At 36.5% G+C, this 7,313-nt stretch overlaps 1 protein-coding gene and 1 long non-coding RNA gene across 2 annotated transcripts in view; one reads left to right on the top strand and one right to left on the bottom strand.

Moving 5' to 3' along the window:
* LOC133380728 (contactin-6-like) overlaps nucleotides 1–7,313 on the top strand; it is a 221,844-nt gene that overhangs the window by 132,783 nt on the left and 81,748 nt on the right. The gene's annotated exons all lie outside the window — the stretch shown is intronic.
* The window catches only part of LOC133380729 (uncharacterized), a 30,905-nt gene that overhangs the window by 11,103 nt on the left and 12,489 nt on the right, over nucleotides 1–7,313 (bottom strand). Inside the window, exon 2 of the long non-coding RNA XR_009761519.1 lies at nucleotides 4,924–4,995. This is a non-coding gene — a long non-coding RNA (uncharacterized LOC133380729). The remainder of the gene's footprint in view (nucleotides 1–4,923; nucleotides 4,996–7,313) is intronic.

Here is a 7,313-nt window from a genome sequence, read left to right as displayed (position 1 = left end):
ATGTTCTGTTCCCAGAATCTTTCTCTGGACTGAAGCCCCCATCATCTAGGTATAATAGAATTCAAGATACTGTGTGGAAAGTTAAGAATATTTTTGAACAGAACAAAAGAAGAGCTCTGCTATATCAGACTGAAGGCCCATCTAGTCCAACAACCTGTTTTCACAGTGACCAACCTGATTCTTATGGGAAGCCCGTAGGCAGGACAGCAACTGTTATTCAGATGCATACCACCTCCGTTACTAGAGGTAATAAAGCGATCATGACTAGGAGCCACTGATAGTCATATCATCCATGAAATTGTATAAACCCTGTTTAAAACCACCCGAGTAGGTGGACATTACCATTATTTTGTAGTGGTGAGTTCCATAACTTAACTATGTGTCCTATGAAGTACTTCCTTTTGTCCGTCCTGAATTTTCCAACATTTAGCTTCATTTCATGACCCTGGGTTCCTGTATTATTTGAAGAAACACTTCTCCTGATTCACTTTCTCCACAACATGAATAATTTTATACACCTCTATCATGTCTCCTCCTACTCATCTTTTTTCCCCCTAAACTAACTTTAAAAAACCAAATGTTGTAATTTTTCCTCACAGGGAAGTTGTTCCAGCCACATGATCACTTTGATCACCCTTTTCTGCAGTTTTCCCAGCTCTATAATATCTTTTTTGAAATGCAGCAACCAGAATTTTACATAATATTTAAAGTGTGGTCACACTATTGGATTTTATGGCATTATAGTATTGGTTCTGTTTTCAGTCAGTTTCCCAATGTCCCCAACATGGAATCCATCTTTTACACAACTGCTACATTGAGCTATCCATCATTACTCCAATATCTCGTTCCTGCTCAGTTATCATCAGTTTAGACCCTATACTTCACATAGTCCCTATACTTCATATGTGAAGTGAGGATTACACACACACACACACCGTGTGCATCACTTTACACTTGCTTACATTGAATTACATTTGCAATTTTAATGCCTATTTAGCCAGTTTGGAGAGATCCTTTACACAATCCTTCATCTTCACAATCCTGTTTGGAAAACATGGCTGCCTCACTGCTTAACACCAACTCTAGGTCATATACGAACAAGTTAAAAAGCACAGGTCCTAATCCTGATCCTTGGGAAAACCTACTTCTTACATCCCTTCAGTGTAAGAACTGTTCATGTTTTCCTACTCACTGCTTCCTGTTCTTTAACAAGTTATAGATCCCATGACTGCTAAGTTTACTCATGAGTCTTTGGTGATGGGCTTTATTGAAACTTTAAAGTTGAAGTATACAATATCTACTGGAACACCTCTATCCAATGCTTATTATGACCCTCAAAGAGCTCGAAATGTTTAGTGGAGTAGGATTTGCCCTTGCAGAAGCCATGCCGGTTCTTCTTCAGCAAGACTTGTTCTTCTACTTGCTTGGTAATTCTAACTTGAACAGTGGTTTCCACCAATTTTTCCCAAGCAGATATTAAGCTAAGTGGCCTATAATTTCAGTGATCCCCCCAGATCCCCCCCTTTTTAATGGTGTTACTTGGACCACTTTCTAGTCTGCAGGTATGGAGGCTGCTTTTAGGGACAAATTACATATTTTTTTGTCAGAAGACTAGAATATCTAAATGAGAGAAGATGGGAAAGAACACTAATAGAGAAACTCTGTGTAGAGAGGAACAAAGCAGAATGAGAAATTTCTTTCTTCAAAGTAGTAATAAGAAAAGTGAAGGCCTGCACTTCTCCCTTTCCTATAATTCTTAGTTCTCATTTCTTCCTTTGTTATAACTTTTCAGCTGAAAATGTCAATTTGCTGGCCTTAGTTAATCAAAACTTTCACAGTTTCCCTTTACTGGATGTGAAAGTGTATGAAACTTTTTTAATGAGTGCCCCTGAACTTTCTCAGAGCTTTGACTTCTGCATGGTCCATGGCCCTCAGGAAAGTTCAGCACAGATCTCACTCAAATGAAACAATATACCCCATCAATCAACATGAAACAGTAGCAAGCCGAATCCACAAAGCACAAAATTCTTTTAAATGTAATTATCTGTTCATAAGTTCATATTCATGGATATGTTGAGGATACTGTTGTGGAAGGGCACAGCTCAGTGGTAGAACACATGCTCTGTTCTTTGTGTTGAAGGTCCCAGGCTGCATCCCAGGCATCTCTAAGTAGGCCTGGGAAAAACCTCTGTGTGAATGCCTGGAGAGCCACTGCCACTAAGTGTAGACAATACTAAGCTAAATAGACCTGTGGTACATAAGCCTATATTCCTAAATGATGTTAGATGAGGGGTAATTCATCCTAGGTGGAAGGGTAATCAGAATCCCTTTGAACTCTCTTTAAACCTTTTAATTGTTGCATTAAAGATGAACCTTTTAACCATAGTTGAATTTAGGCTCATAATTAACTGTATTTCAATTTACCATCACCATAATTGGGCTTCAATATTAATCAAAGGATTACACTTTATAATGACGTTGTTGTTGTTGGTATTAGAATTAGAATTTATTACCCGCCCTTCACCCAGAGGTCCCAGGGCGGGTTATAACAATTTTAAAACACCTAAGTGAACAGTTAAAACAATCTAAACAACCTAAAAACAACAGAAAATTATCTGACATTTTCCCAGATAATCCATGATTAGTGACATTGTGTATTTTGTACAATATATATAAGTGAATTGAGATTCAAAATCTAAAGAAAGTGTACATGAACGTCAGATTGATTACTCTTAACATTTAGTTGCACATTATTAAGTGTGTGATATTATGTCTGAAGATGGCATCATGATTGGGATCCAAATAGATTAATTTTGGAGTACCTGAGGACTTGAGTACAGTCAGTGACTTTTTGTTTTGTTTTGAACAGCAGTCTCTGACCCATGCCATATCATAAACCTCTTTTCAAAGGCTCCACAAGTTCAATTTTGGGTTGATATGTGGCATGAGGTTGTTGCTGTTTGGACACAAATCCAAAGCCTCCCTTGGCAAACAGAACTAGTTGTGTGGCTCTTTGAATCCTTGCCCATGAGTCTAGATCAGGATCTTAATAGTTGGATGTAGCAAGTCATTGCCTTCTAGTTTTAAATTTCAGGATTTTTGTTTTGTTTTGTTTCTAGGGTGTTTTTTTTTTTAAAAGGATAACACCATCTGCCAGAGGTGCTTTCTATTTCTCTCTCTCTCTCCCCATCCCTCCTTCCTCACACACTGTATCTCATTTGTAATTTGCTGAGAAGCTTAATCACAAAGGAAAACATATTTTATATCTACATAGTGTTTCCCAGTAACAAATATTTGTATTCTTAGTTTATACACCCCAAGGTGTGTTAAGAAAATAACAAAAGTAATATAATTGCCTCTTTAATTAGCAGGAATATTTTTCTCACTTCTTACTGTTGCTAATAATATTATTTACTCAAATGTCTTTAATAAGCCTATTCAACTAGAATTTGGAATTCTGTTTTGATCCAAATTAACCTCAGGTTTAATAGTATATATTGTGTTTGCAGTGAAATTGTGGCAAGCTGATTTCAAAGCTCTTTAATATCTACTTTTAGATAAAGAGAAGTCTCTTTTACACATAGCTAAATGAAGTTTTCTTAAATTGTGATATTATTAGCATACAAATTACATGCAAACAGGTAGAAAGATCATTAACATATGATACAAATCATAGTGTCTAGCATGCATTCTAGTGGCACTATTGAACTAAAACCGAATCTGTCATTAGGCAGCGCTAATTCACTTGACCTAATTCTGCTGTCACTAGGAAGTGTACAAATAAATTTATTTAATTATTTTAATATTGCTCTAAAGAAAATTGGAATAACTAGAAACAAGAAATCTGGCCTTGTAATTTCTTTATTTCATTTAAATTGTTCATAGTTGGCCAATAGACTGTGGTGATAATTTAGTTAAAATTCTCATTTACACTCTTTTCTATAAGAATAGATCCTTTTGGGTGCATTGTTTGTAGACTGTTATTTTATGAGATGTACTGAATGGGTGATGAGCAGAAGAATAACTGAGATAAGAAAGGTGAATGAAAACAGTCTTTGGCCCCAGTTCAGAGAAGCATTCACTGCAATTTGATTCAGAAACCAGCACACTATTGTACTTAAAGATCAGGTTTTCCATCTAAGCGAAGCTTCACATATTACAAATGGCTTCAGAAAACAATAGTATTTCTTGCAGCCAACATGTAATGTATGTTGTACTTACTTATTTTTAACATGTTTGTTTAAGAAATTTATGTCATTTCAGAACTGCTAACATAAATTGAGTAACAATATGAATATCACATATGAGTGTATATATTGTTGGGCACTACCCCAATCTCTGAGTGGTGTGGGACTTCCAGGGGTGTCAGCACTTACCTAGGGTTTGGTTCCCTTGGAAAGAAGGTCAGAGACTGTGGTGCTTTATGATATATGATATATGGTTTATTTACACATAAATAGGAAGACACACAGAGAAGCCTGCTCTCTGCATCATGGCTTGGAGCGCCTCCTACAAGCCTGATGGAAAATCAAAATCTATTGGACTGCCAATGCTGTGATTTCCTCCATCTTAAGTTCAGGTTGGAATATGTGTAAATGAAAACCATATATCCTGTAAGACGCCATAGTCTCTGCTGACCTTCTTTCCAAGGAAACCTAACCCTGGGTAAACACAGGAACCCCAAAAAGTCTCACACTGGTCAGAGATTGGGGTGGCACACAACAATATTCTTACATATGCTAATGGTGGTTACTTAACAAATCCATTAGCTCACAGGCTAGCTTAACAAAGGAAACTTTCCACTGCAGATGCCACTTCCAGAGTCAATGTTACAGGCTTGAAGGGGACCCAGAGAAATCATCCATCTCAACCCTCAGTCCCATAACACTGTTTTTAACACCAGAATACACTAGTCTTACAAACCTGGTCCCAGAATGTGATGTCCAGTCATTGCCATGTTTGCTTTAGGAAACACTGGTGCAATATTGGTGTTACCTATAAAAGACATGTTTGGAGGTTCTCTGAGCTGTCTCTGATCCAAGATAGGTTGCTTAAAGACAATGGAGTTTTCTTCACTGGAGGGTTTTTCTATACAGCCAGGATGGGCATCTTTTGGATGTTGTTGGACTACAAGTCCCATTGTCCATTACCATTAGCCAGCCTGGCTGGGACTGCTGAGAGCTGGAATCCAACAACATCTGAAAGGCCACAGATTCTTCATTCTTGCTATTAGGAATTATCTGAATTTTGTCCCAGGAATTCTATAGTTTTAAAACACAGATTATATTAAACTTGTGTCACTGTTTAGAAGAGTGAAAGAAGCATAGCACCAGCTAACTTCGTTTCAAGTCTTTTAGCACATGCTGATTAGTTTCTATTTTTTGAATTTCACATCAGCCTTACTAAACAGAACTAATTCTTTCATTTTTCTGCAGATCAAGAGAAGCGGTCATTAACAATATTTTGCTCATGTGAGATGCTTGGCCCATTTTTAATTACAATGTGAACATATGATTGCAGTTTGATTTTTCATGCTTCCATTTAAATGTGTGTGTGAAAGTTCCAAATGAACACAGTTGTTCTTTTTCAGCCATGTGTTTCTGCATAATAGGGTCTTTTATGCAAAGGTGCTTGTGGAAAAGGCAAGTGGGAGTTGTCACAATATGTTTCTTCAACTGTGGTAAAAGACATCTAAAGACCAGTGTTTCTACTAATACATAAATAAATAAATTTATGCACAATATTATCAAGGATATATGCTGCCCTGAGCTCCTGCTGGGAGGAAGGACAGGATATAAATCAAATAATAAATACATAAATACATAAATAAATAAGGATAATATGTTGCCTTTTATTTGCAAAATACTTTTTAAATATTAAGCTGTTTGTAAAAGTTTTAAACAAATTAAAAAAACCATGATCTATCGTATTTACTAAGACCACCTAGTCAATTCATAGCAGAAGTGGGATAAGTCAAATAAACTGATTGCATGAAAGGTTCTTCCCCCTGTTCTTTTTATCTTCACAACAACAGTATGAGGTAGGTTAAGTTGAGGAATAGTCACTGATCCAAGGACACTCAGCAAGCTTCAAGAATAAGGACCATTGGCACAGCTTCCCCACTTGGGTGGGCGATTTTCATTTGGAATGTAAAGGAGAGAATTACTTCCCCCACCCCACCCAGGGCTACTATTGAAATAACAAAATTCAGATATTATAAATTCATGCATGCATGTATCTATGTTTGGACCCAAACAAAGTTTTACATGAATATAAGTGACAGAAGCAAACAACGCAGAAGTATATCAATATGCTGGGCCCAACAAAAAAATTCACTATGTCTATAAGAACACATTTGGTCATATACAAAAGTGAATAGAATAGCCTTTCCAATGTAGTAGCCTCAACGTACTACACAATTCAGGAGTGTTGTGTTCTGTACCAACAGAAGATTGAGCCATCAGCAAGTGTAGTCCTACATAGAGTGCACGGTGGTTAATCATGGCTGCATGCAACATAGTATTTCCAATCTCTAGTTTACTATCAACTTCTACATTTTAAGAAAAGATAGCTTTTCATTCTTGCACAGTTTTAGAACTCCTTCTAGCTATTGTTACAGCTATTTTTTGGTAAAATGTTTATTTCAGAATCAAAGATAATGGACCAGTTTTTAAATATAGCAGCATGATTGGTTCTCTAGCATAAAGCTTATATTTTCAACTTCTGATTGGGTACAATGTACCCTAAAAAGTAAGTAGCCATTGTGTACATGAATGTATGAGCCATACTAATGCAGTGAGCTGTGGCTTTGTAGAAGTGAGTGCAGTTAAAAACAAATCTAGGCTAAAGTTCAGAGAATAAGTCAGCATCAGTAATCCATCTCTAAGTGGGACTGACTGCCTAAATTAAGAGAAATTTTCATTAGGGTGACTTTTCAACTCTATTAAATTTGACAGAATGGTTTGTGGAATGTCTTGATAATGAAATCTAACACCTTTGACTTTGACATAGAACTTTCCCATGTAGCGTTCCAAAATGAATTTATATTAGAAGAGCTATGGTGGAAATGCTGTTCTGAAATCCTGTTTGTGAGCAACATGTTTGTCTTTTATCAGGGTATCTTCTATAGAATAAGTATCATTGGATTTATTTATTTATTTAGTCAAATACTTATACCTAACTAAAGTTTTACTAGAACCTGATTGGGGTGACAGCGGAATGTACTTTGTCATAGCCAATCCACCAAGGCTTTCTCTGACAATGATTTTCCTCCATGGATAAGTCATTACGTGATTGTATTATTGGGCTATGTA

This window comes from Rhineura floridana, chromosome 3 (genome assembly GCF_030035675.1).
Source record: "Rhineura floridana isolate rRhiFlo1 chromosome 3, rRhiFlo1.hap2, whole genome shotgun sequence".
NCBI lineage: Eukaryota > Metazoa > Chordata > Lepidosauria > Squamata > Rhineuridae > Rhineura > Rhineura floridana.
Note: the sequence above shows the minus strand (reverse complement) of the source record. Positions and strands in the feature narration are given on the sequence as shown.